Source organism: Zeugodacus cucurbitae, chromosome X (genome assembly GCF_028554725.1).
Source record: "Zeugodacus cucurbitae isolate PBARC_wt_2022May chromosome X, idZeuCucr1.2, whole genome shotgun sequence".
Classification (NCBI taxonomy): domain Eukaryota; kingdom Metazoa; phylum Arthropoda; class Insecta; order Diptera; family Tephritidae; genus Zeugodacus; species Zeugodacus cucurbitae.
The window spans coordinates 25,617,511-25,640,850 of NC_071672.1; positions in this window are offsets into that span (position 1 = coordinate 25,617,511).

The window sequence follows — 23,340 nt, forward strand, 5'->3', positions numbered from 1 at the left end:
TCTTGTCTTGTCTTGTCTAGTCTAGTCTTGTCTAGTCTTGTCTAGTCTTGTCTTGTCTAGTCTAGTCTAGTCTTGTATTTTCTTGTCTGGTCTTGTCTTGTCTTGTCTTGTCTTGTCTAGTCTTGTCTAGTCTTGTCTAGTCTTGTCTAGTCTTGTCTAGTCTTGTCTTGTCTAGTCTAGTCTTGTCTAGTCTTGTCTAGTCTTGTCTAGTCTTGTCTAGTCTTGTCTAGTCTAGTCTAGTCTTGTATTTTCTTGTCTAGTCTTGTCTTGTCTCGTCTTGTCTTGTCTAGTCTTGTCTAGTCTTGTCTAGTCTTGTCTAGTCTTGTCTAGTCTTGTCTTGTCTTGTCTAGTCTTGTCTAGTCTTGTCTAGTCTTGTCTTGTCTTGTCTTGTCTAGTCTTGTCTAGTCTAGTCTTGTCTAGTCTAGTCTTGTCTAGTCTTGTCTAGTCTTGTCTAGTCTTGTCTTGTCTAGTCTAGTCTTGTCTAGTCTTGTCTAGTCTTGTCTTGTCTAGTCTTGTCTAGTCTTGTCTTGTCTAGTCTAGTCTTGTCTAGTCTTGTCTAGTCTTGTCTAGTCTTGTCTTGTCTAGTCTTGTCTAGTCTTGTCTTGTCTTGTCTTGTCTAGTCTTGTCTAGTCTAGTCTTGTCTAGTCTAGTCTTGTCTAGTCTTGTCTAGTCTTGTCTAGTCTTGTCTTGTCTAGTCTAGTCTTGTCTAGTCTTGTCTAGTCTTGTCTTGTCTAGTCTTGTCTAGTCTTGTCTTGTCTAGTCTTGTCTAGTCTAGTCTTGTCTAGTCTTGTCTAGTCTTGTCTTGTCTAGTCTTGTCTAGTCTAGTCTAGTCTTGTATTTTCTTGTCTGGTCTTGTCTTGTCTTGTCTTGTCTTGTCTAGTCTTGTCTAGTCTTGTCTAGTCTTGTCTAGTCTTGTCTTGTCTTGTCTAGTCTTGTCTAGTCTTGTCTAGTCTTGTCTTGTCTTGTCTAGTCTTGTCTTGTCTAGTCTAGTCTTGTCTAGTCTTGTCTAGTCTTGTCTAGTCTTGTCTAGTCTTGTCTTGTCTAGTCTAGTCTTGTCTAGTCTTGTCTAGTCTTGTCTTGTCTAGTCTTGTCTAGTCTAGTCTAGTCTTGTATTTTCTTCTCTGGTCTTGTCTTGTCTTGTCTTGTCTTGTCTAGTCTTGTCTTGTCTTGTCTTGTCTTGTCTTGTCTTGTCTAGTCTTGTCTAGTTTTGTCTTGTCTAGTCTTGTCTAGTCTTGTCTAGTCTTGTCTTGTCTAGTCTTGTCTAGTCTTGTCTAGTCTTGTCTAGTCTTGTCTAGTCTTGTCTTGTCTTGTCTAGTCTTGTCTTGTCTAGTCTTGTCTTGTCTAGCCTTGTCTTGTCTTGTCTTGTCTTGTCTTGTCTTGTCTTGTCTTGTCTTGTCTAGTCTTGTCTTGTCTAGTCTTGTCTAGTCTTGTCTAGTCTTGTCTTGTCTTGTCTTGTCTAGTCTTGTCTAGTCTTGTCTTGTCTAGTCTTGTCTTGTCTAGTCTTGTCTAGTCTTGTCTAGTCTAGTCTTGTCTTGTCTTGTCTAGTCTTGTCTAGTCTTGTCTTGTCTTGTCTTGTCTTGTCTAGTCTTGTCTTGTCTAGTCTTGTCTTGTCTTGTCTTGTCTTGTCTTGTCTTGTCTTGTCTTGTCTTGTCTAGTCTTGTCTTGTCTAGTCTTGTCTAGTCTTGTCTTGTCTTGTCTAGTCTTGTCTAGTCTTGTCTAGTCTTGTCTTGTCTTGTCTTGTCTAGTCTTGTCTAGTCTTGTCTTGTCTAGTCTTGCCTTTTCTAGTCTTGTCTAGTCTTGTCTAGTCTAGTCTTGTCTTGTCTTGTCTAGTCTTGTCTAGTCTTGCCTTGTCTTGTCTTGTCTAGTCTTGTCTTGTCTTGTCTAGTCTTGTCTTGTCTTGTCTAGTCTTGTCTAGTCTAGTCTTGTCTAGTCTTGTCTAGTCTTGTCTTGTCTAGGCTTGTCTAGTCTAGTCTAGTCTTGTATTTTCTTGTCTGGTCTTGTCTTGTCTTGTCTTGTCTTGTCTAGTCTTGTCTAGTCTTGTCTAGTCTTGTCTTGTCTTGTCTTGTCTTGTCTTGTCTTGTCTTGTCTTGTCTTGTCTTGTCTTGTCTTGTCTTGTCTAGTCTTGTCTAGTCTTGTCTTGTCTTGTCTAGTCTTGTCTAGTCTTGTCTTGTCTTGTCTTGTCTAGTCTTGTCTAGTCTAGTCTTGTCTAGTCTTGTCTAGTCTTGTCTAGTCTTGTCTTGTCTTGTCTTGTCTAGTCTTGTCTAGTCTTGTCTAGTCCTGTCTTGTCTTGTCTAGTCTTGTCTAGTCTTGTCTTGTCTTGTCTTGTCTTGTCTTGTCTTGTCTTGTCTTGTCTAGTCTTGTCTAGTCTTGTCTAGTCTTGTCTAGTCTTGTCTAGTCTTGTCTAGTCTTGTCTTGTCTTGTCTTGTCTTGTCTTGTCTTGTCATGTCTTGTCTAGTCTTGTCTAGTCTTGTCTAGTCTTGTCTAGTCTTGTCTAGTCTTGTCTTGTCTTGTCTTGTCTTGTCTTGTCTTGTCTTGTCTTGTCTAGTCTTGTCTAGTCTTGTCTAGTCTAGTCTTGTCTAGTCTTGTCTTGCCTTGTCTGGTCTTGTCTTGTCTTGTCTTGTCTTGTCTTGTCTTGTCTTGTCTTGTCTTGTCTTGTCTAGTCTTGTCTAGTCTTATCTTGTCTTGTCTTGTCTAGTCTTGTCTTGTCTTGTCTTGTCTTGTCTTGTCTAGTCTAGTCTTGTATTTTCTTGTCTGGTCTTGTCTTGTCTTGTCTTGTCTTGTCTAGTCTTGTCTAGTCTTGTCTAGTCTTGTCTAGTCTTGTCTAGTCTTGTCTAGTCTTGTCTAGTCTTGTCTAGTCTTGTCTAGTCCTGTCTTGTCTGTCTAGTCTTGTCTAGTCTTGTCTTGTCTTGTCTTGTCTTGTCTTGTCTTGTCTTGTCTTGTCTAGTCTTGTCTAGTCTTGTCTAGTCTTGTCTAGTCTTGTCTAGTCTTGTCTTGTCTATTCTTGTCTAGTCTTGTCTAGTCTTGTCTAGTCTTGTCTAGTCTTGTCTTGTCTTGTCTTGTCTTGTCTTGTCTTGTCTGGTCTTGTCTTGTCTTGTCTTGTCTTGTCTAGTCTTGTCTAGTCTTGTCTAGTCTTGTCTAGTCTTGTCTTGTCTTGTCTTGTCTTGTCTTGTCTAGTCTTGTCTAGTCTTGTCTAGTCTTGTCTAGTCTTGTCTTGTCTTGTCTTGTCTTGTCTTGTCTGGTCTTGTCTTGTCTTGTCTTGTCTTGTCTTGTCTTGTCTTGTCTTGTCTTGTCTTGTCTTGTCTTGTCTTGTCTTGTCTTGTCTGGTCTTGTCTTGTCTTGTCTTGTCTTGTTTTGTCATGTCATGTCATGTCATGTCATGTCATGTTGTGTTGTGTTGTTTTGTCTTGTCTTGTCTTGTTTTGTCTTGTTTTGTCTTGTCATGTCTTCTCATGTCTTGTATTGTCTTGTCTTGTCTTGTCCTGTCTTGTCTTGTCTTGTCTTGTCTAGTCTTGTCTTGTTTAGTCTTGTCTTGTCTTGTCTAGTCTTGTCTTGTCTAGTCTTGTCTAGTCTTGTCTAGTCTTGTCTAGTCTTGTCTAGTCTTGTCTTGTCTTGTCTTGTCTTGTCTAGTCTTGTCTTGTCTAGTCTAGTCTTGTCTTGTCTTGTCTAGTCTTGTCTTGTCTAGTCTTGTCTTGTCTAGTCTTGTCTTGTCTTGTCTTGTCTTGTCTTGTCTTGTCTTGTCTAGTCTTGTCTAGTCTAGTCTAGTCTTGTATTTTCTTGTCTGGTCTTGTCTTGTCTTGTCTTGTCTTGTCTAGTCTTGTCTAGTCTTGTCTAGTCTTGTCTAGTCTTGTCTTGTCTTGTCTAGTCTTGTCTTGTCTTTTCTTGTCTGGTCTTGTCTAGTCTTGTCTTGTCTAGTCTAGTCTTGTCTAGTCTTGTCTAGTCTTGTCTTGTCTAGTCTTGTCTAGTCTAGTCTAGTCTTGTATTTTCTTGTCTGGTCTTGTCTTGTCTTGTCTTGTCTTGTCTAGTCTTGTCTAGTCTTGTCTAGTCTTGTCTAGTCTTGTCTTGTCTTGTCTAGTCTTGTCTAGTCTTGTCTAGTCTTGTCTTGTCTTGTCTTGTCTAGTCTTGTCTAGTCTAGTCTTGTCTAGTCTTGTCTAGTCTTGTCTAGTCTTGTCTTGTCTAGTCTAGTCTTGTCTAGTCTTGTCTAGTCTTGTCTTGTCTAGTCTTGTCTAGTCTAGTCTAGTCTTGTATTTTCTTGTCTGGTCTTGTCTTGTCTTGTCTTGTCTTGTCTAGTCTTGTCTAGTCTTGTCTAGTCTTGTCTAGTCTTGTCTTGTCTTGTCTAGTCTTGTCTAGTCTTGTCTAGTCTTGTCTTGTCTTGTCTTGTCTAGTCTAGTCTTGTCTAGTCTTGTCTAGTCTTGTCTAGTCTTGTCTTGTCTTTTCTTGTCTGGTCTTGTCTTGTCTTGTCTTGTCTTGTCTTGTTTTGTCATGTCATGTCATGTCATGTCATGTCATGTTGTGTTGTGTTGTGTTGTTTTGTCTTGTCTTGTCTTGTTTTGTCTTGTCTTGTCTAGTCTTGTCTTGTCTAGTCTAGTCTTGTCTAGTCTTGTCTAGTCTTGTCTAGTCTTGTCTTGTCTAGTCTTGTCTTGTTTTGTCATGTCATGTCATGTCATGTCATGTCATGTTGTGTTGTGTTGTGTTGTTTTGTCTTGTCTTGTCTTGTTTTGTCTTGTTTTGTCTTGTCTTGTCTAGTCTTGTCTTGTCTTGTCTAGTCTAGTCTTGTCTAGTCTTGTCTAGTCTTGTCTTGTCTAGTCTAGTCTAGTCTTGTATTTTCTTGTCTGGTCTTGTCTTGTCTTGTCTTGTCTTGTCTAGTCTTGTCTAGTCTTGTCTAGTCTTGTCTAGTCTTGTCTTGTCTAGTCTAGTCTTGTCTAGTCTTGTCTAGTCTTGTCTAGTCTTGTCTAGTCTAGTCTAGTCTTGTATTTTCTTGTCTAGTCTTGTCTTGTCCCGTCTTGTCTTGTCTAGTCTTGTCTAGTCTTGTCTAGTCTTGTCTAGTCTTGTCTAGTCTTGTCTTGTCTTGTCTAGTCTTGTCTAGTCTTGTCTAGTCTTGTCTTGTCTTGTCTTGTCTAGTCTTGTCTAGTCTAGTCTTGTCTAGTCTAGTCTTGTCTAGTCTTGTCTAGTCTTGTCTAGTCTTGTCTTGTCTAGTCTAGTCTTGTCTAGTCTTGTCTAGTCTTGTCTTGTCTAGTCTTGTCTAGTCTTGTCTTGTCTAGTCTAGTCTTGTCTAGTCTTGTCTAGTCTTGTCTAGTCTTGTCTTGTCTAGTCTTGTCTAGTCTTGTCTTGTCTTGTCTTGTCTAGTCTTGTCTAGTCTAGTCTTGTCTAGTCTAGTCTTGTCTAGTCTTGTCTAGTCTTGTCTAGTCTTGTCTTGTCTAGTCTAGTCTTGTCTAGTCTTGTCTAGTCTTGTCTTGTCTAGTCTTGTCTAGTCTTGTCTTGTCTAGTCTTGTCTAGTCTAGTCTTGTCTAGTCTTGTCTAGTCTTGTCTTGTCTAGTCTTGTCTAGTCTAGTCTAGTCTTGTATTTTCTTGTCTGGTCTTGTCTTGTCTTGTCTTGTCTTGTCTAGTCTTGTCTAGTCTTGTCTAGTCTTGTCTAGTCTTGTCTTGTCTTGTCTAGTCTTGTCTAGTCTTGTCTAGTCTTGTCTTGTCTTGTCTAGTCTTGTCTTGTCTAGTCTAGTCTTGTCTAGTCTTGTCTAGTCTTGTCTAGTCTTGTCTAGTCTTGTCTAGTCTTGTCTTGTCTAGTCTAGTCTTGTCTAGTCTTGTCTAGTCTTGTCTTGTCTAGTCTTGTCTAGTCTAGTCTAGTCTTGTATTTTCTTCTCTGGTCTTGTCTTGTCTTGTCTTGTCTTGTCTAGTCTTGTCTTGTCTTGTCTTGTCTTGTCTTGTCTTGTCTAGTCTTGTCTAGTTTTGTCTTGTCTAGTCTTGTCTAGTCTTGTCTAGTCTTGTCTTGTCTAGTCTTGTCTAGTCTTGTCTAGTCTTGTCTAGTCTTGTCTAGTCTTGTCTTGTCTTGTCTAGTCTTGTCTTGTCTAGTCTTGTCTTGTCTAGTCTTGTCTTGTCTTGTCTTGTCTTGTCTTGTCTTGTCTTGTCTTGTCTTGTCTAGTCTTGTCTTGTCTAGTCTTGTCTAGTCTTGTCTAGTCTTGTCTTGTCTTGTCTTGTCTAGTCTTGTCTAGTCTTGTCTTGTCTAGTCTTGTCTTGTCTAGTCTTGTCTAGTCTTGTCTAGTCTAGTCTTGTCTTGTCTTGTCTAGTCTTGTCTAGTCTTGTCTTGTCTTGTCTTGTCTTGTCTAGTCTTGTCTTGTCTAGTCTTGTCTTGTCTTGTCTTGTCTTGTCTTGTCTTGTCTTGTCTTGTCTTGTCTAGTCTTGTCTTGTCTAGTCTTGTCTAGTCTTGTCTTGTCTTGTCTAGTCTTGTCTAGTCTTGTCTAGTCTTGTCTTGTCTTGTCTTGTCTAGTCTTGTCTAGTCTTGTCTTGTCTAGTCTTGCCTTTTCTAGTCTTGTCTAGTCTTGTCTAGTCTAGTCTTGTCTTGTCTTGTCTAGTCTTGTCTAGTCTTGCCTTGTCTTGTCTTGTCTAGTCTTGTCTTGTCTTGTCTAGTCTTGTCTTGTCTTGTCTAGTCTTGTCTAGTCTAGTCTTGTCTAGTCTTGTCTAGTCTTGTCTTGTCTAGGCTTGTCTAGTCTAGTCTAGTCTTGTATTTTCTTGTCTGGTCTTGTCTTGTCTTGTCTTGTCTTGTCTAGTCTTGTCTAGTCTTGTCTAGTCTTGTCTTGTCTTGTCTTGTCTTGTCTTGTCTTGTCTTGTCTTGTCTTGTCTTGTCTTGTCTTGTCTTGTCTAGTCTTGTCTAGTCTTGTCTTGTCTTGTCTAGTCTTGTCTAGTCTTGTCTTGTCTTGTCTTGTCTAGTCTTGTCTAGTCTAGTCTTGTCTAGTCTTGTCTAGTCTTGTCTAGTCTTGTCTTGTCTTGTCTTGTCTAGTCTTGTCTAGTCTTGTCTAGTCCTGTCTTGTCTTGTCTAGTCTTGTCTAGTCTTGTCTTGTCTTGTCTTGTCTTGTCTTGTCTTGTCTTGTCTAGTCTTGTCTAGTCTTGTCTAGTCTTGTCTAGTCTTGTCTAGTCTTGTCTAGTCTTGTCTTGTCTTGTCTTGTCTTGTCTTGTCTTGTCATGTCTTGTCTAGTCTTGTCTAGTCTTGTCTAGTCTTGTCTAGTCTTGTCTAGTCTTGTCTTGTCTTGTCTTGTCTTGTCTTGTCTTGTCTTGTCTTGTCTTGTCTAGTCTTGTCTAGTCTTGTCTAGTCTAGTCTTGTCTAGTCTTGTCTTGCCTTGTCTGGTCTTGTCTTGTCTTGTCTTGTCTTGTCTTGTCTTGTCTTGTCTTGTCTTGTCTTGTCTAGTCTTGTCTAGTCTTATCTTGTCTTGTCTTGTCTAGTCTTGTCTTGTCTTGTCTTGTCTTGTCTTGTCTAGTCTAGTCTTGTATTTTCTTGTCTGGTCTTGTCTTGTCTTGTCTTGTCTTGTCTAGTCTTGTCTAGTCTTGTCTAGTCTTGTCTAGTCTTGTCTAGTCTTGTCTAGTCTTGTCTAGTCTTGTCTAGTCCTGTCTTGTCTGTCTAGTCTTGTCTAGTCTTGTCTTGTCTTGTCTTGTCTTGTCTTGTCTTGTCTTGTCTTGTCTAGTCTTGTCTAGTCTTGTCTAGTCTTGTCTAGTCTTGTCTAGTCTTGTCTTGTCTATTCTTGTCTAGTCTTGTCTAGTCTTGTCTAGTCTTGTCTAGTCTTGTCTTGTCTTGTCTTGTCTTGTCTTGTCTGGTCTTGTCTTGTCTTGTCTTGTCTTGTCTAGTCTTGTCTAGTCTTGTCTAGTCTTGTCTAGTCTTGTCTTGTCTTGTCTTGTCTTGTCTTGTCTAGTCTTGTCTAGTCTTGTCTAGTCTTGTCTAGTCTTGTCTTGTCTTGTCTTGTCTTGTCTTGTCTGGTCTTGTCTTGTCTTGTCTTGTCTTGTCTTGTCTTGTCTTGTCTTGTCTTGTCTTGTCTTGTCTGGTCTTGTCTTGTCTTGTCTTGTCTTGTTTTGTCATGTCATGTCATGTCATGTCATGTCATGTTGTGTTGTGTTGTTTTGTCTCGTCTTGTCTTGTTTTGTCTTGTTTTGTCTTGTCATGTCTTCTCATGTCTTGTCTTGTCTTGTCTAGTCTTGTCTTGTCTTGTCTTGTCTTGTCTTGTCTTGTCTTGTCTTGTCTAGTCTTGTCTAGTCTTGTCTAGTCTTGTCTTGTCTTGTCTTGTCTTGTCTGGTCTTGTCTTGTCTTGTCTTGTTTTTTCATGTCATGTCATGTCATGTCATGTTGTGTTGTGTTGTTTTGTCTTGTCTTGTCTTGTTTTGTCTTGTTTTGTCTTGTCATGTCTTCTCATGTCTTGTCTTGTCTTGTCTAGTCTTGTCTTGTCTAGTCTTGTCTTGTCTAGTCTTGTCTTGTCTTGTCTTGTCTTGTCTTGTCTTGTCTTGTCTTGTCTAGTCTAGTCTTGTCTTGTCTTGTCTTGTCTTGTCTTGTCTTGTCTTGTCTGGTCTTGTCTTGTCTTGTCTTGTCTTGTTTTGTCATGTCATGTCATGTCATGTCATGTCATGTTGTGTTGTGTTGTTTTGTCTTGTCTTGTCTTGTTTTGTCTTGTTTTGTCTTCTCATGTCTTGTCTTGTCTTGTCTTGTCTTGTCTTGTCTTGTCTTGTCTTGTCTTGTCTTGTCTTGTCTTGTCTTGTCTTGTTTTGTCTTGTCATGTCTTCTCATGTCTTGTCTTGTCTTGTCTAGTCTTGTCTTGTCTTGTCTTGTCTTGTCTTGTCTTGTCTTGTCTTGTCTTGTCTTGTCTTGTCTTGTCTTGTCTTGTCTTGTTTTGTCATGTCATGTCATGTCATGTCTTGTCTTGTCTTGTCTTGTCTTGTCTTGTCTTGTCTTGTCTTGTCTTGTCTTGTTTTGTCATGTCATGTCATGTCATGTCATGTCATGTTGTGTTGTGTTGTTTTGTCTTGTCTTGTCTTGTCTTGTCTTGTTTTGTCTTGTTTTGTCTTCTCATGTCTTGTCTTGTCTTGTCTTGTCTTGTCTTGTCTTGTTTTGTCTTGTCATGTCTTCTCATGTCTTGTCTTGTCTTGTCATGTCTTCTCATGTCTTGTCTTGTCTTGTCTAGTCTTGTCTTGTCTTGTCTTGTCTTGTCTTGTCTTGTCTTGTCTTGTCTTGTCTTGTCTTGTCTTGTCTTGTCTTGTCTTGTCTTGTTTTGTCATGTCATGTCATGTCATGTCTTGTCTTGTCTTGTCTTGTCTTGTCTTGTCTTGTCTTGTCTTGTCTTGTTTTGTCTTGTTTTGTCTTCTCATGTCTTGTCTTGTCTTGTCTTGTCTTGTCTTGTCTTGTCTTGTCTTGTCTTGTCTTGTCTTGTCTTGTCTTGTCTTGTCTTGTCTTGTCTTGTCTTGTCTTGTCTTGTTTTGTCATGTCATGTCATGTCATGTCATGTCATGTTGTGTTGTGTTGTTTTGTCTTGTCTTGTCTTGTCTTGTTTTGTCTTGTTTTGTCTTGTCATGTCTTCTCATGTCTTGTCTTGTCTTGTCTAGTCTTGTCTTGTCTTGTCTTGTCTTGTCTTGTCTTGTCTTGTCTAGTCTTGTCTTGTCTTGTCTTGTCTTGTCTTGTCTTGTCTTGTCTTGTCTTGTCTTGTCTTGTCTTGTCTTGTCTTGTCTTGTCTTGTCTTGTTTTGTCATGTCATGTCATGTCATGTCATGTTGTGTTGTGTTGTTTTGTCTTGTCTTGTCTTGTCTTGTCTAGTCTTGTGTTGTCTAGTCTTGTCTTGTCTTGTCTTGTCTTGTCTTGTCTTGTCTTGTCTTGTCTAGTCTTGTCTTGTCTAGTCTTGTCTAGTCTTGTCTTGTCTTGTCTAGTCTTGTCTTGTCTTGTCTAGTCTTGTCTTGTCTAGTCTTGTCTTGTCTAGTCTTGTCTAGTCTTGTTTTGTCTTGTTTTGTCTTGTCATGTCTTCTCATGTCATGTCTTGTCTTGTCTTGTCTTGTCTTGTCTAGTCTTGTCTAGTCTTGTCTAGTCTTGTCTTGTCTAGTCTTGTCTAGTCTTGTCTAGTCTTGTCTAGTCTTGTCTAGTCTTGTCTTGTCTTGTCTAGTCTTGTCTTGTCTAGTCTTGTCTTGTCTAGTCTTGTCTTGTCTTGTCTTGTCTTGTCTTGTCTTGTCTTGTCTTGTCTTGTCTAGTCTTGTCTTGTCTAGTCTTGTCTAGTCTTGTCTAGTCTTGTCTTGTCTTGTCTTGTCTAGTCTTGTCTAGTCTTGTCTTGTCTAGTCTTGTCTTGTCTAGTCTTGTCTAGTCTTGTCTAGTCTAGTCTTGTCTTGTCTTGTCTAGTCTTGTCTAGTCTTGTCTTGTCTTGTCTTGTCTAGTCTTGTCTTGTCTTGTCTAGTCTTGTCTTGTCTTGTCTTGTCTTGTCTTGTCTTGTCTTGTCTTGTCTAGTCTTGTCTTGTCTAGTCTTGTCTAGTCTTGTCTTGTCTTGTCTAGTCTTGTCTAGTCTTGTCTAGTCTTGTCTTGTCTTGTCTTGTCTAGTCTTGTCTAGTCTTGTCTTGTCTAGTCTTGCCTTTTCTAGTCTTGTCTAGTCTTGTCTAGTCTAGTCTTGTCTTGTCTTGTCTAGTCTTGTCTAGTCTTGCCTTGTCTTGTCTTGTCTAGTCTTGTCTTGTCTTGTCTAGTCTTGTCTTGTCTTGTCTAGTCTTGTCTAGTCTAGTCTTGTCTAGTCTTGTCTAGTCTTGTCTTGTCTAGTCTTGTCTAGTCTAGTCTAGTCTTGTATTTTCTTGTCTGGTCTTGTCTTGTCTTGTCTTGTCTTGTCTAGTCTTGTCTAGTCTTGTCTAGTCTTGTCTTGTCTTGTCTTGTCTTGTCTTGTCTTGTCTTGTCTTGTCTTGTCTTGTCTTGTCTTGTCTTGTCTAGTCTTGTCTAGTCTTGTCTTGTCTTGTCTAGTCTTGTCTAGTCTTGTCTTGTCTTGTCTTGTCTAGTCTTGTCTAGTCTAGTCTTGTCTAGTCTTGTCTAGTCTTGTCTTGTCTTGTCTTGTCTAGTCTTGTCTAGTCTTGTCTAGTCCTGTCTTGTCTTGTCTAGTCTTGTCTAGTCTTGTCTTGTCTTGTCTTGTCTTGTCTTGTCTTGTCTTGTCTTGTCTTGTCTTGTCTAGTCTTGTCTAGTCTTGTCTAGTCTTGTCTAGTCTTGTCTAGTCTTGTCTAGTCTTGTCTTGTCTTGTCTTGTCTTGTCTTGTCTTGTCATGTCTTGTCTAGTCTTGTCTAGTCTTGTCTAGTCTTGTCTAGTCTTGTCTAGTCTTGTCTTGTCTTGTCTTGTCTTGTCTTGTCTTGTCTTGTCTTGTCTTGTCTTGTCTAGTCTTGTCTAGTCTAGTCTTGTCTAGTCTTGTCTAGTCTTGTCTTGCCTTGTCTGGTCTTGTCTTGTCTTGTCTTGTCTTGTCTTGTCTTGTCTTGTCTTGTCTTGTCTTGTCTTGTCTTGTCTTGTCTAGTCTTGTCTAGTCTTATCTTGTCTTGTCTTGTCTAGTCTTGTCTTGTCTTGTCTTGTCTTGTCTTGTCTAGTCTAGTCTTGTATTTTCTTGTCTGGTCTTGTCTTGTCTTGTCTTGTCTTGTCTAGTCTTGTCTAGTCTTGTCTAGTCTTGTCTAGTCTTGTCTAGTCTTGTCTAGTCTTGTCTAGTCCTGTCTTGTCTTGTCTAGTCTTGTCTAGTCTTGTCTTGTCTTGTCTTGTCTTGTCTTGTCTTGTCTTGTCTTGTCTAGTCTTGTCTAGTCTTGTCTAGTCTTGTCTAGTCTTGTCTAGTCTTGTCTTGTCTATTCTTGTCTAGTCTTGTCTAGTCTTGTCTAGTCTTGTCTAGTCTTGTCTTGTCTTGTCTTGTCTAGTCTTGTCTAGTCTTGTCTAGTCTTGTCTAGTCTTGTCTTGTCTTGTCTTGTCTTGTCTTGTCTGGTCTTGTCTTGTCTTGTCTTGTCTTGTCTTGTCTTGTCTTGTCTTGTCTTGTCTTGTCTTGTCTTGTCTTGTCTTGTCTTGTCTTGTCTTGTCTTGTCTTGTCTGGTCTTGTCTTGTCTTGTCTTGTTTTGTCATGTCATGTCATGTCATGTCATGTCATGTTGTGTTGTGTTGTTTTGTCTCGTCTTGTCTTGTTTTGTCTTGTTTTGTCTTGTCATGTCTTCTCATGTCTTGTCTTGTCTTGTCTAGTCTTGTCTTGTCTTGTCTTGTCTTGTCTTGTCTTGTCTTGTCTTGTCTAGTCTTGTCTAGTCTTGTCTAGTCTTGTCTTGTCTTGTCTTGTCTTGTCTGGTCTTGTCTTGTCTTGTCTTGTTTTGTCATGTCATGTCATGTCATGTCATGTTGTGTTGTGTTGTTTTGTCTTGTCTTGTCTTGTTTTGTCTTGTTTTGTCTTGTCATGTCTTCTCATGTCTTGTCTTGTCTTGTCTAGTCTTGTCTTGTCTAGTCTTGTCTTGTCTAGTCTTGTCTTGTCTTGTCTTGTCTTGTCTTGTCTTGTCTAGTCTAGTCTTGTCTTGTCTTGTCTTGTCTTGTCTTGTCTTGTCTTGTCTGGTCTTGTCTTGTCTTGTCTTGTCTTGTTTTGTCATGTCATGTCATGTCATGTCATGTCATGTTGTGTTGTGTTGTTTTGTCTTGTCTTGTCTTGTTTTGTCTTGTTTTGTCTTCTCATGTCTTGTCTTGTCTTGTCTTGTCTTGTCTTGTCTTGTCTTGTCTTGTCTTGTCTTGTCTTGTTTTGTCTTGTCATGTCTTCTCATGTCTTGTCTTGTCTTGTCATGTCTTCTCATGTCTTGTCTTGTCTTGTCTAGTCTTGTCTTGTCTTGTCTTGTCTTGTCTTGTCTTGTCTTGTCTTGTCTTGTCTTGTCTTGTCTTGTCTTGTCTTGTCTTGTTTTGTCATGTCATGTCATGTCATGTCATGTTGTGTTGTGTTGTTTTGTCTTGTCTTGTCTTGTCTTGTTTTGTCTTGTTTTGTCTTGTCATGTCTTCTCATGTCTTGTCTTGTCTTGTCTAGTCTTGTCTTGTCTTGTCTTGTCTTGTCTTGTCTAGTCTTGTCTAGTCTTGTCTAGTCTTGTCTAGTCTTGTCTAGTCTTGTCTTGTCTTGTCTTGTCTTGTCTTGTCTTGTCTTGTCTTGTCTTGTCTTGTCTTGTCTTGTCTTGTCTTGTCTTGTCTTGTCTTGTCTTGTCTTGTCTTGTCTTGTCTTGTCTTGTCTTGTCTTGTCTTGTCTTGTCTTGTCTTGTCTTGTCTTGTCTTGTCTTGTCTTGTCTTGTCTTGTCTTGTCTTGTCTTGTCTTGTCTTGTCTTGTCTTGTCTTGTCTTGTCTTGTCTTGTCTTGTCTTGTCTTGTCTTGTCTTGTCTTGTCTTGTCTTGTCTTGTCTTGTCTAGTCTTGTCTTGTCTTGTCTTGTCTTGTCTTGTCTTGTCTTGTCTTGTCTTGTCTTGTCTTGTCTTGTCTTGTCTTGTCTTGTCTTGTCTTGTCTTGTCTTGTCTTGTCTTGTCTTGTCTTGTCTTGTCTTGTCTTGTCTTGTCTTGTCTTGTCTTGTCTTGTCTAGTCTTGTCTTGTCTAGTCTTGTCTAGTCTTGTCTAGTCTTGTCTAGTCTTGTCTAGTCTTGTCTTGTCTTGTCTTGTCTAGTCTTGTCTTGTCTAGTCTTGTCTTGTCTAGTCTTGTCTTGTCTTGTCTAGTCTTGTCTTGTCTAGTCTTGTCTTGTCTTGTCCTGTCTTGTCTAGTCTTGTCTAGTCTTGTCTAGTCTTGTCTAGTCTTGTCTTGTCTTGTCTAGTCTTGTCTTGTCTAGTCTTGTCTTGTCTAGTCTTGTCTTGTCTTGTCTAGTCTTGTCTTGTCTAGTCTTGTCTTGTCTTGTCCTGTCTTGTCTAGTCTTGTCTAGTCTTGTCTAGTCTTGTCTAGTCTTGTCTAGTCTTGTCTAGTCTTGTCTTGTCTAGTCTTGTCTAGTCTTGTCTAGTCTTGTCTTGTCTTGCCTTGTTTTGTCTTGTCTTGTCTTGTCTTGTCTTGGGTTGTCTTGTCTTGTCTTGTCTTGTCTTGTCCTGTCTTGTCTAGTCTTGTCTAGTCTTGTCTAGTCTTGTCTAGTCTTGTCTTGTCTTGTCTTGTCTTGTCTTGTCTTGTCTTGTCTAGTCTTGTCTAGTCTTGTCTAGTCTTGTCTAGTCTTGTCTTGTCTTGCCTTGTTTTGTCTTGTCTTTTCTTGTCTTGTCTTGGGTTGTCTTGTCTTTTCTTGTCTTGTCTTGTCTTGTCTTGTCTTGTCTTGTCTTGTCTTGTCTTGTCTTGTCTTGTCTTGTCTTGTCTTGTCTTGTCTTGTCTTGTCTTGTCTTGTCTTGTCTAGTCTTGTCTAGTCTAGCCTTGTCTAGTCGTGTCTTGTCTTGTCTTGTCTTGTCTTGTCTTGTCTGGTCTTGTCTTGTCTTGTCTTGTCTTGTCTTGTCTTGTCTTGTCTAGTCTTGTCTAGTCTTGTCTTGTCTTGTCTTGTCTTGTCTTGTCTAGTCTTGTCTAGTCTTGTCTAGTCTTGTCTAGTCTTGTCTTGTCTTGTCTAGTCTTGTCTAGTCTAGTCTTGTCTAGTCGTGTCTTGTCTAGTCTAGTCTTGTCTAGTCGTGTCTTGTCTTGTCTTGCCTTGTCTTGTCTTGTCTTGTCTTGTCTTGTCTTGTCTTGTCTTGTCTTGTCTTGTCTTGTCTTGTCTAGTCTTGTCTAGTCTTGTCTTGTCTTGTCTAGTCTTGTCTAGTCTTGTCTAGTCTTGTCTTGTCTTGTCTTGTCTAGTCTTGTCTAGTCTTGTCTAGTCTTGTCTTGTCTTGTCTTGTCTAGTCTTGTCTTGTCTAGTCTTGTCTAGTCTTGTCTTGTCTAGTCTTGTCTTATCTAATCTTGTCTAGTCTTGTCTTGTCTTGTCTGGTCTTGTCTTGTCTTGTCTTGTCTTGTCTTGTCTAGTCTTGTCTAGTCGTGTCTAGTCTTGTCTTGTCTTGTCTTGTCTTGTCTAGTCTTGTCTAGTCTTGTCTAGTCTTGTCTAGTCTTGTCTAGTCTTGTCTAGTCTTGTCTTGTCTTGTCTTGTCTTGTCTAGTCTAGTCTAGTCTTGTCTTGTCTTGTCTTGTCTTGTCTTGTCTTGTTTTGTCTTGTCTTGTCTTGTCTTGTCTTGTCTAGTCTTGTCTTGTCTAGACTTGTCTTCTCATGTCTTCTCATGTCTTGTCTTGTCTTGTCTTGTCTTGTCTTGTCTTGTCTTGTCTTGTCTTGTCTTGTCTTGTCTTGTCTTGTCTTGTCTTGTCTTGTCTTGTCTTGTCTTGTCTTGTCTTGTCTAGTCTTGTCTAGTCTTGTCTTGTCTTGTCTAGTCTTGTCTAGTCTTGCCTAGTCTTGTCTAGTCTTGTCTAGTCTTGTCTAGTCTTGTCTTGTCTTGTCTAGTCTTGTCTTGTCTTGTCTAGTCTTGTCTTGTCTTGTCTTGTCTTGTCTTGTCTTGTCTTGTCTTGTCTAGTCTTGTCTTGTCTTGTCTAGTCTTGTCTTGTCTTGTCTAGTCTTGTCTTGTCTTGTCTTGTCTTGTCTTGTCTTGTCTTGTCTTGTCTAGTCTTGTCTAGTCTTGTCTTGTCTTGTCTAGTCTTGTCTAGTCTTGTCTAGTCTTGTCTTGTCTTGTCTTGTCTAGTCTTGTCTAGTCTAGTCTTGTCTAGTCTTGTCTAGTCTTGTCTTGTCTTGTCTTGTCTAGTCTTGTCTAGTCTTGTCTAGTCTTGTCTAGTCTTGTCTTGTCTTGTCTAGTCTTGTCTAGTCTTGTCTTGTCTAGTCTTGTCTAGTCTTGTCTTGTCTTGTCTTGTCTAGTCTTGTCTAGTCTAGTCTTGTCTAGTCTTGTCTAGTATTGTCTTGTCTAGTCTTGTCTAGTCTTGTCTTGTCTTGTCTTGTCTAGTCTTGTCTAGTCTTGTCTAGTCTTGTCTAGTCTTGTCTTGTCTTGTCTAGTCTTGTCTAGTCTAGTCTAGTCTTGTCTAGTCTTGTCTAGTCTTGTCTTGTCTAGTCTTGTCTAGTCTTGTCTTGTCTTGTCTTGTCTAGTCTTGTCTAGTCTAGTCTTGTCTAGTCTTGTCTAGTATTGTCTTGTCTAGTCTTGTCTAGTCTTGTCTTGTCTTGTCTTGTCTAGTCTTGTCTAGTCTTCTCTTGTCTTGTCTTGTCTAGTCTTGTCTAGTCTTGTCTAGTCTTGTCTAGTCTTGTCTTGTCTTGTCTAGTCTTGTCTAGTCTAGTCTAGTCTTGTCTTGTCTTGTCTTGTCTTGTTTTGTCTTGTCTTGTCTAGTCTTGTCTTGTCTTGGCTTGTCTAGTCTTGTCTAGTCTTCTCTTGTCTTGTCTTGTCTAGTCTTGTCTAGTCTTGTCTAGTCTTGTCTAGTCTTGTCTTGTCTTGTCTAGTCTTGTCTAGTCTAGTCTAGTCTTGTCTTGTCTTGTCTTGTCTTGTTTTGTCTAGTCTTGTCTTGTCTTGTCTTGTCTAGTCTTGTCTAGTCTTCTCTTGTCTTGTCTTGTCTAGTCTTGTCTAGTCTTGTCTAGTCTTGTCTAGTCTTGTCTTGTCTTGTCTAGTCTTGTCTAGTCTAGTCTAGTCTTGTCTTGTCTTGTCTTGTCTTGTCTTGTCTTGTCTTGTCTTGTCTTGTCTTGTCTAGTCTTGTCTAGTCTTGTCTTGTCTTGTCTTGTCTTGTCTTGTCTTGTCTTGTCTAGTCTTATCTAGTCTTGTCTAGTCTTGTCTTGTCTAGTCTTGTCTAGTCTAGTCTAGTCTTGTCTTGTCTTGTCTTGTCTTGTCTTGTCTTGTCTTGTCTTGTCTTGTCTTGTCTTGTCTTGTCTAGTCTTGTCTAGTCTTGTCTTGTCTTGTCTTGTCTTGTCTTGTCTTGTCTTGTCTTGTCTTGTCTTGTCTTGTCTTGTCTAGTCTTGTCTTGTTTTGTCATGTCATGTCATGTCATGTCATGTTGTGTTGTGTTGTGTTGTTTTGTCTTGTCTTGTCTTGTTTTGTCTTGTTTTGTCTTGTCTTGTCTAGTCTTGTCTTGTCTAGTCTAGTCTTGTCTAGTCTTGTCTAGTCTTGTCTTGTCTAGTCTAGTCTTGTCTAGTCTTATCTAGTCTTGTCTAGTCTTGTCTTGTCTAGTCTTGTCTAGTCTAGTCTAGTCTTGTATTTTCTTGTCTTGTCTAGTCTAGTCTAGTCTTGTATTTTCTTGTCTGGTCTTGTCTTGTCTTGTCTTGTCTTGTCTAGTCTTGTCTAGTCTTGTCTAGTCTTGTCTTGTCTTGTCTTGTCTTGTCTTGTCTTGTCTTGTCTTGTCTTGTCTTGTCTTGTCTTGTCTTGTCTTGTCTTGTCTTGTCTTGTCTTGTCTTGTCTTGTCTTGTCTTGTCTTGTCTTGTCTTGTCTTGTCTTGTCTTGTCTTGTCTTGTCTTGTCTTGTCTTGTCTTGTCTTGTCTTGTCTTGTCTTGTCTAGTCTTGTCTAGTCTTGTCTTGTCTTGTCTAGTCTTGTCTAGTCTTGTCTAGTCTTGTCTTGTCTTGTCTTGTCTAGTCTTGTCTAGTCTAGTCTTGTCTAGTCTTGTCTAGTCTTGTCTTGTCTTGTCTTGTCTAGTCTTGTCTAGTCTTGTCTAGTCTTGTCTTGTCTTGTCTAGTCTTGTCTAGTCTTGTCTTGTCTTGTCTTGTCTTGTCTTGTCTTGTCTTGTCTAGTCTTGTCTAGTCTTGTCTTGTCTTGTCTTGTCTTGTGTTGTCTTGTCTTGTCTAGTCTTGTCTAGTCTTGTCTTGTCTTGTCTAGTCTTGTCTAGTCTTGTCTAGTCTTGTCTTGTCTTGTCTTGTCTAGTCTTGTCTAGTCTAGTCTTGTCTAGTCTTGTCTAGTCTTGTCTTGTCTTGTCTTGTCTTGTCTAGTCTTGTCTAGTCTTGTCTAGTCTTGTCTTGTCTTGTCTAGTCTTGTCTAGTCTTGTCTTGTCTTGTCTTGTCTAGTCTTGTCTTGTCTTGTCTTGTCTTGTCTTGTCTTGTCTTGTCTTGTCTAGTCTTGTCTAGTCTTGTCTAGTCTTGTCTTGTCTTGTCTTGTCTTGTCTTGTCTAGTCTTGTCTAGTCTTGTCTAGTCTTGTCTTGTCTTGTCTTGTCTTGTCTTGTCTAGTCTTGTCTTGTCTTGTCTTGTCTAGTCTTGTCTAGTCTAGTCTTGTCTAGTCTTGTCTAGTCTTGTCTTGTCTTGTCTAGTCTTGTCTAGTCTTGTCTAGTCTTGTCTTGTCTTGTCTAGTCTTGTCTAGTCTTGTCTTGTCTAGTCTTGTCTAGTCTTGTCTAGTCTTGTCTTGTCTTGTCTTGTCTAGTCTTGTCTAGTCTAGTCTTGTCTAGTCTTGTCTAGTCTTGTCTTGTCTAGTCTTGTCTAGTCTTGTCTTGTCTTGTCTTGTCTAGTCTTGTCTAGTCTTCTCTTGTCTTGTCTAGTCTTGTCTAGTCTTGTCTAGTCTTGTCTTGTCTTGTCTTGTCTAGTCTTGTCTAGTCTAGTCTTGTCTAGTCTTGTCTAGTCTTGTCTTGTCTTGTCTTGTCTAGTCTTGTCTAGTCTTGTCTTGTTTTGTCATGTCATGTCATGTCATGTCATGTTGTGTTGTGTTGTTTTGTCTTGTCTTGTCTTGTTTTGTCTTGTTTTGTCTTGTCTTGTCTAGTCTTGTCTTGTCTAGTCTAGTCTTGTCTTGTCTTGTCTTGTCTAGTCTTGTCTAGTCTAGTCTTATCTAGTCTTGTCTTGTCTAGTCTTGTCTAGTCTAGTCTAGTCTTGTATTTTCTTGTCTGGTCTTGTCTTGTCTTGTCTTGTCTTGTCTAGTCTTGTCTAGTCTTGTCTAGTCTTGTCTAGTCTTGTCTAGTCTTGTCTTGTCTTGTCTTGTCTTGTCTTGTCTTGTCTTGTCTTGTCTTGTCTTGTCTTGTCTTGTCTTGTCTTGTCTTGTCTTGTCTTGTCTTGTCTTGTCTTGTCTTGTCTTGTCTAGTCTTGTCTAGTCTTGTCTTGTCTTGTCTTGTCTGGTCTTGTCTAGTCTTGTCTAGTCTTGTCTTGTCTTGTCTTGTCTAGTCTTGTCTAGTCTAGTCTTGTCTAGTCTTGTATAGTCTTGTCTTGTCTTGTCTTGTCTAGTCTTGTCTAGTCTTGTCTAGTCTTGTCTAGTCTTGTCTTGTCTTGTCTAGTCTTGTCTAGTCTTGTCTTGTCTTGTCTTGTCTTGTCTTGTCTTGTCTTGTCTTGTCTTGTCTAGTCTTGTCTAGTCTTGTCTTGTCTTGTCTAGTCTTGTCTAGTCTTGTCTTGTCTTGTCTTGTCTTGTCTTGTCTTTTCTTGTCTGGTCTTGTCTTGTCTTGTCTTGTCTAGTCTTGTCTTATCTAATCTTGTCTAGTCTTGTCTTGTCTAGTCTTGTCTTGTCTAGTCTTGTCTTATCTAATCTTGTCTAGTCTTGTCTTGTCTTGTCTGGTCTTGTCTTGTCTTGTCTTGTCTTGTCTTGTCTAGTCTTGTCTAGTCGTGTCTAGTCTTGTCTTGTCTTGTCTTGTCTTGTCTAGTCTTGTCTAGTCTTGTCTAGTCTTGTCTAGTCTTGTCTAGTCTTGTCTAGTCTTGTCTTGTCTTGTCTTGTCTTGTCTAGTCTAGTCTAGTCTTGTCTTGTCTTGTCTTGTCTTGTCTTGTTTTGTCTTGTCTTGTCTTGTCTTGTCTTGTCTAGTCTTGTCTTGTCTAGACTTGTCTTCTCATGTCTTCTCATGTCTTGTCTTGTCTTGTCTTGTCTTGTCTTGTCTTGTCTTGTCTTGTCTTGTCTTGTCTTGTCTTGTCTTGTCTTGTCTTGTCTTGTCTTGTCTTGTCTTGTCTAGTCTTGTCTAGTCTTGTCTTGTCTTGTCTAGTCTTGTCTAGTCTTGTCTAGTCTTGTCTAGTCTTGTCTAGTCTTGTCTAGTCTTGTCTTGTCTTGTCTAGTCTTGTCTTGTCTTGTCTAGTCTTGTCTTGTCTTGTCTTGTCTTGTCTTGTCTTGTCTTGTCTAGTCTTGTCTTGTCTTGTCTAGTCTTGTCTTGTCTTGTCTAGTCTTGTCTTGTCTTGTCTTGTCTTGTCTTGTCTTGTCTTGTCTAGTCTTGTCTAGTCTTGTCTTGTCTTGTCTAGTCTTGTCTAGTCTTGTCTAGTCTTGTCTTGTCTTGTCTTGTCTAGTCTTGTCTAGTCTAGTCTTGTCTAGTCTTGTCTAGTCTTGTCTTGTCTTGTCTTGTCTAGTCTTGTCTAGTCTTGTCTAGTCTTGTCTAGTCTTGTCTTGTCTTGTCTTGTCTTGTCTAGTCTTGTCTTGTCTAGTCTTGTCTAGTCTTGTCTTGTCTTGTCTTGTCTAGTCTTGTCTAGTCTAGTCTTGTCTAGTCTTGTCTAGTATTGTCTTGTCTAGTCTTGTCTAGTCTTGTCTTGTCTTGTCTTGTCTAGTCTTGTCTAGTCTTGTCTAGTCTTGTCTAGTCTTGTCTTGTCTTGTCTAGTCTTGTCTAGTCTAGTCTAGTCTTGTCTAGTCTTGTCTAGTCTTGTCTTGTCTAGTCTTGTCTAGTCTTGTCTTGTCTTGTCTTGTCTAGTCTTGTCTAGTCTAGTCTTGTCTAGTCTTGTCTAGTATTGTCTTGTCTAGTCTTGTCTAGTCTTGTCTTGTCTTGTCTTGTCTAGTCTTGTCTAGTCTTCTCTTGTCTTGTCTTGTCTAGTCTTGTCTAGTCTTGTCTAGTCTTGTCTTGTCTTGTCTAGTCTTGTCTAGTCTAGTCTAGTCTTGTCTTGTCTTGTCTTGTCTTGTTTTGTCTTGTCTTGTCTAGTCTTGTCTTGTCTTGTCTTGTCTAGTCTTGTCTAGTCTTCTCTTGTCTTGTCTTGTCTAGTCTTCTCTTGTCTTGTCTTGTCTAGTCTTGTCTAGTCTTGTCTAGTCTTGTCTTGTCTTGTCTAGTCTTGTCTAGTCTAGTCTAGTCTTGTCTAGTCTTGTCTAGTCTTGTCTTGTCTTGTCTTGTCTTGTCTTGTCTTGTCTTGTCTAGTCTTGTCTAGTCTTGTCTTGTCTTGTCTTGTCTTGTCTTGTCTTGTCTTGTCTAGTCTTGTCTTGTCTAGTCTTGTCTTGTCTTGTCTTGTCTAGTCTTGTCTAGTCTTGTCTTGTTTTGTCATGTCATGTCATGTCATGTCATGTTGTGTTGTGTTGTGTTGTTTTGTCTTGTCTTGTCTTGTTTTGTATTGTTTTGTCTTGTCATGTCTTCTCATGTCTTGTCTTGTCTTGTCTAGTCTAGTCTTGTCTTGTCTTGTCTTGTCTTGTCTTGTCTGGTCTTGTCTTGTCTTGTCTAGTCTTGTCTAGTCTTCTCTTGTCTTGTCTTGTCTAGTCTTGTCTAGTCTTGTCTAGTCTTGTCTAGTCTTGTCTTGTCTTGTCTAGTCTTGTCTAGTCTAGTCTAGTCTTGTCTTGTCTTGTCTTGTCTTGTCTTGTCTTGTCTTGTCTTGTCTTGTCTAGTCTTGTCTAGTCTTGTCTTGTCTTGTCTTGTCTTGTCTTGTCTAGTCTTGTCTAGTCTTGTCTAGTCTTGTCTAGTCTTGTCTAGTCTTGTCTAGTCTTGTCTAGTCTTGTCTAGTCTTGTCTTGTCTTGTCTTGTCTTGTCTAGTCTAGTCTAGTCTTGTCTTGTCTTGTCTTGTCTTGTCTTGTCTTGTCTTGTCTTGTCTTGTCTAGTCTTGTCTAGTCTTGTCTTGTCTTGTCTTGTCTTGTCTTGTCTTGTCTTGTCTTGTCTAGTCTTGTCTAGTATTGTCTTGTCTTGTCTAGTCTTGTCTAGTCTTGTCTAGTCTTGTCTTGTCTTGTCTAGTCTTGTCTAGTCTAGTCTTGTCTAGTCTTGTCTAGTCTTGTCTAGTCTTGTCTTGTCTTGTCTTGTCTAGTCTTGTCTAGTCTTGTCTAGTCTTGTCTAGTCTTGTCTAGTCTTGTCTTGTCTTGTCTAGTCTTGTCTAGTCTTGTCTTGTCTTGTCTTGTCTAGTCTTGTCTTGTCTTGTCTTGTCTTGTCTTGTCTTGTCTTGTCTTGTCTAGTCTTGTCTAGTCTTGTCTTGTCTTGTCTAGTCTTGTCTTGTCTTGTCTTGTCTAGTCTTGTCTAGTCTTGTCTTGTTTTGTCATGTCATGTCATGTCATGTCATGTTGTGTTGTGTTGTGTTGTTTTGTCTTGTCTTGTCTTGTTTTGTCTTGTTTTGTCTTGTCTTGTCTAGTCTTGTCTTGTCTAGTCTAGTCTTGTCTAGTCTTGTCTAGTCTTGTCTTGTCTAGTCTAGTCTTGTCTAGTCTTATCTAGTCTTGTCTAGTCTTGTCTTGTCTAGTCTTGTCTAGTCTAGTCTAGTCTTGTATTTTCTTGTCTTGTCTAGTCTAGTCTAGTCTTGTATTTTCTTGTCTGGTCTTGTCTTGTCTTGTCTTGTCTTGTCTAGTCTTGTCTAGTCTTGTCTAGTCTTGTCTTGTCTTGTCTTGTCTTGTCTTGTCTTGTCTTGTCTTGTCTTGTCTTGTCTTGTCTTGTCTTGTCTTGTCTTGTCTTGTCTTGTCTTGTCTTGTCTTGTCTTGTCTTGTCTTGTCTTGTCTTGTCTTGTCTTGTCTAGTCTTGTCTAGTCTTGTCTTGTCTTGTCTAGTCTTGTCTAGTCTTGTCTAGTCTTGTCTTGTCTTGTCTTGTCTAGTCTTGTCTAGTCTAGTCTTGTCTAGTCTTGTCTAGTCTTGTCTTGTCTTGTCTTGTCTAGTCTTGTCTAGTCTTGTCTAGTCTTGTCTTGTCTTGTCTAGTCTTGTCTAGTCTTGTCTTGTCTTGTCTTGTCTTGTCTTGTCTTGTCTTGTCTAGTCTTGTCTAGTCTTGTCTTGTCTTGTCTTGTCTTGTGTTGTCTTGTCTTGTCTAGTCTTGTCTAGTCTTGTCTTGTCTTGTCTAGTCTTGTCTAGTCTTGTCTAGTCTTGTCTTGTCTTGTCTTGTCTAGTCTTGTCTAGTCTAGTCTTGTCTAGTCTTGTCTAGTCTTGTCTTGTCTTGTCTTGTCTTGTCTAGTCTTGTCTAGTCTTGTCTAGTCTTGTCTTGTCTTGTCTAGTCTTGTCTAGTCTTGTCTTGTCTTGTCTTGTCTAGTCTTGTCTTGTCTTGTCTTGTCTTGTCTTGTCTAGTCTTGTCTAGTCTTGTCTAGTCTTGTCTTGTCTTGTCTTGTCTTGTCTTGTCTTGTCTAGTCTTGTCTAGTCTTGTCTAGTCTTGTCTTGTCTTGTCTTGTCTTGTCTTGTCTAGTCTTGTCTTGTCTTGTCTTGTCTAGTCTTGTCTAGTCTAGTCTTGTCTAGTCTTGTCTAGTCTTGTCTTGTCTTGTCTAGTCTTGTCTAGTCTTGTCTAGTCTTGTCTTGTCTTGTCTAGTCTTGTCTAGTCTTGTCTTGTCTAGTCTTGTCTAGTGTTGTCTAGTCTTGTCTTGTCTTGTCTTGTCTAGTCTTGTCTAGTCTAGTCTTGTCTAGTCTTGTCTAGTCTTGTCTTGTCTAGTCTTGT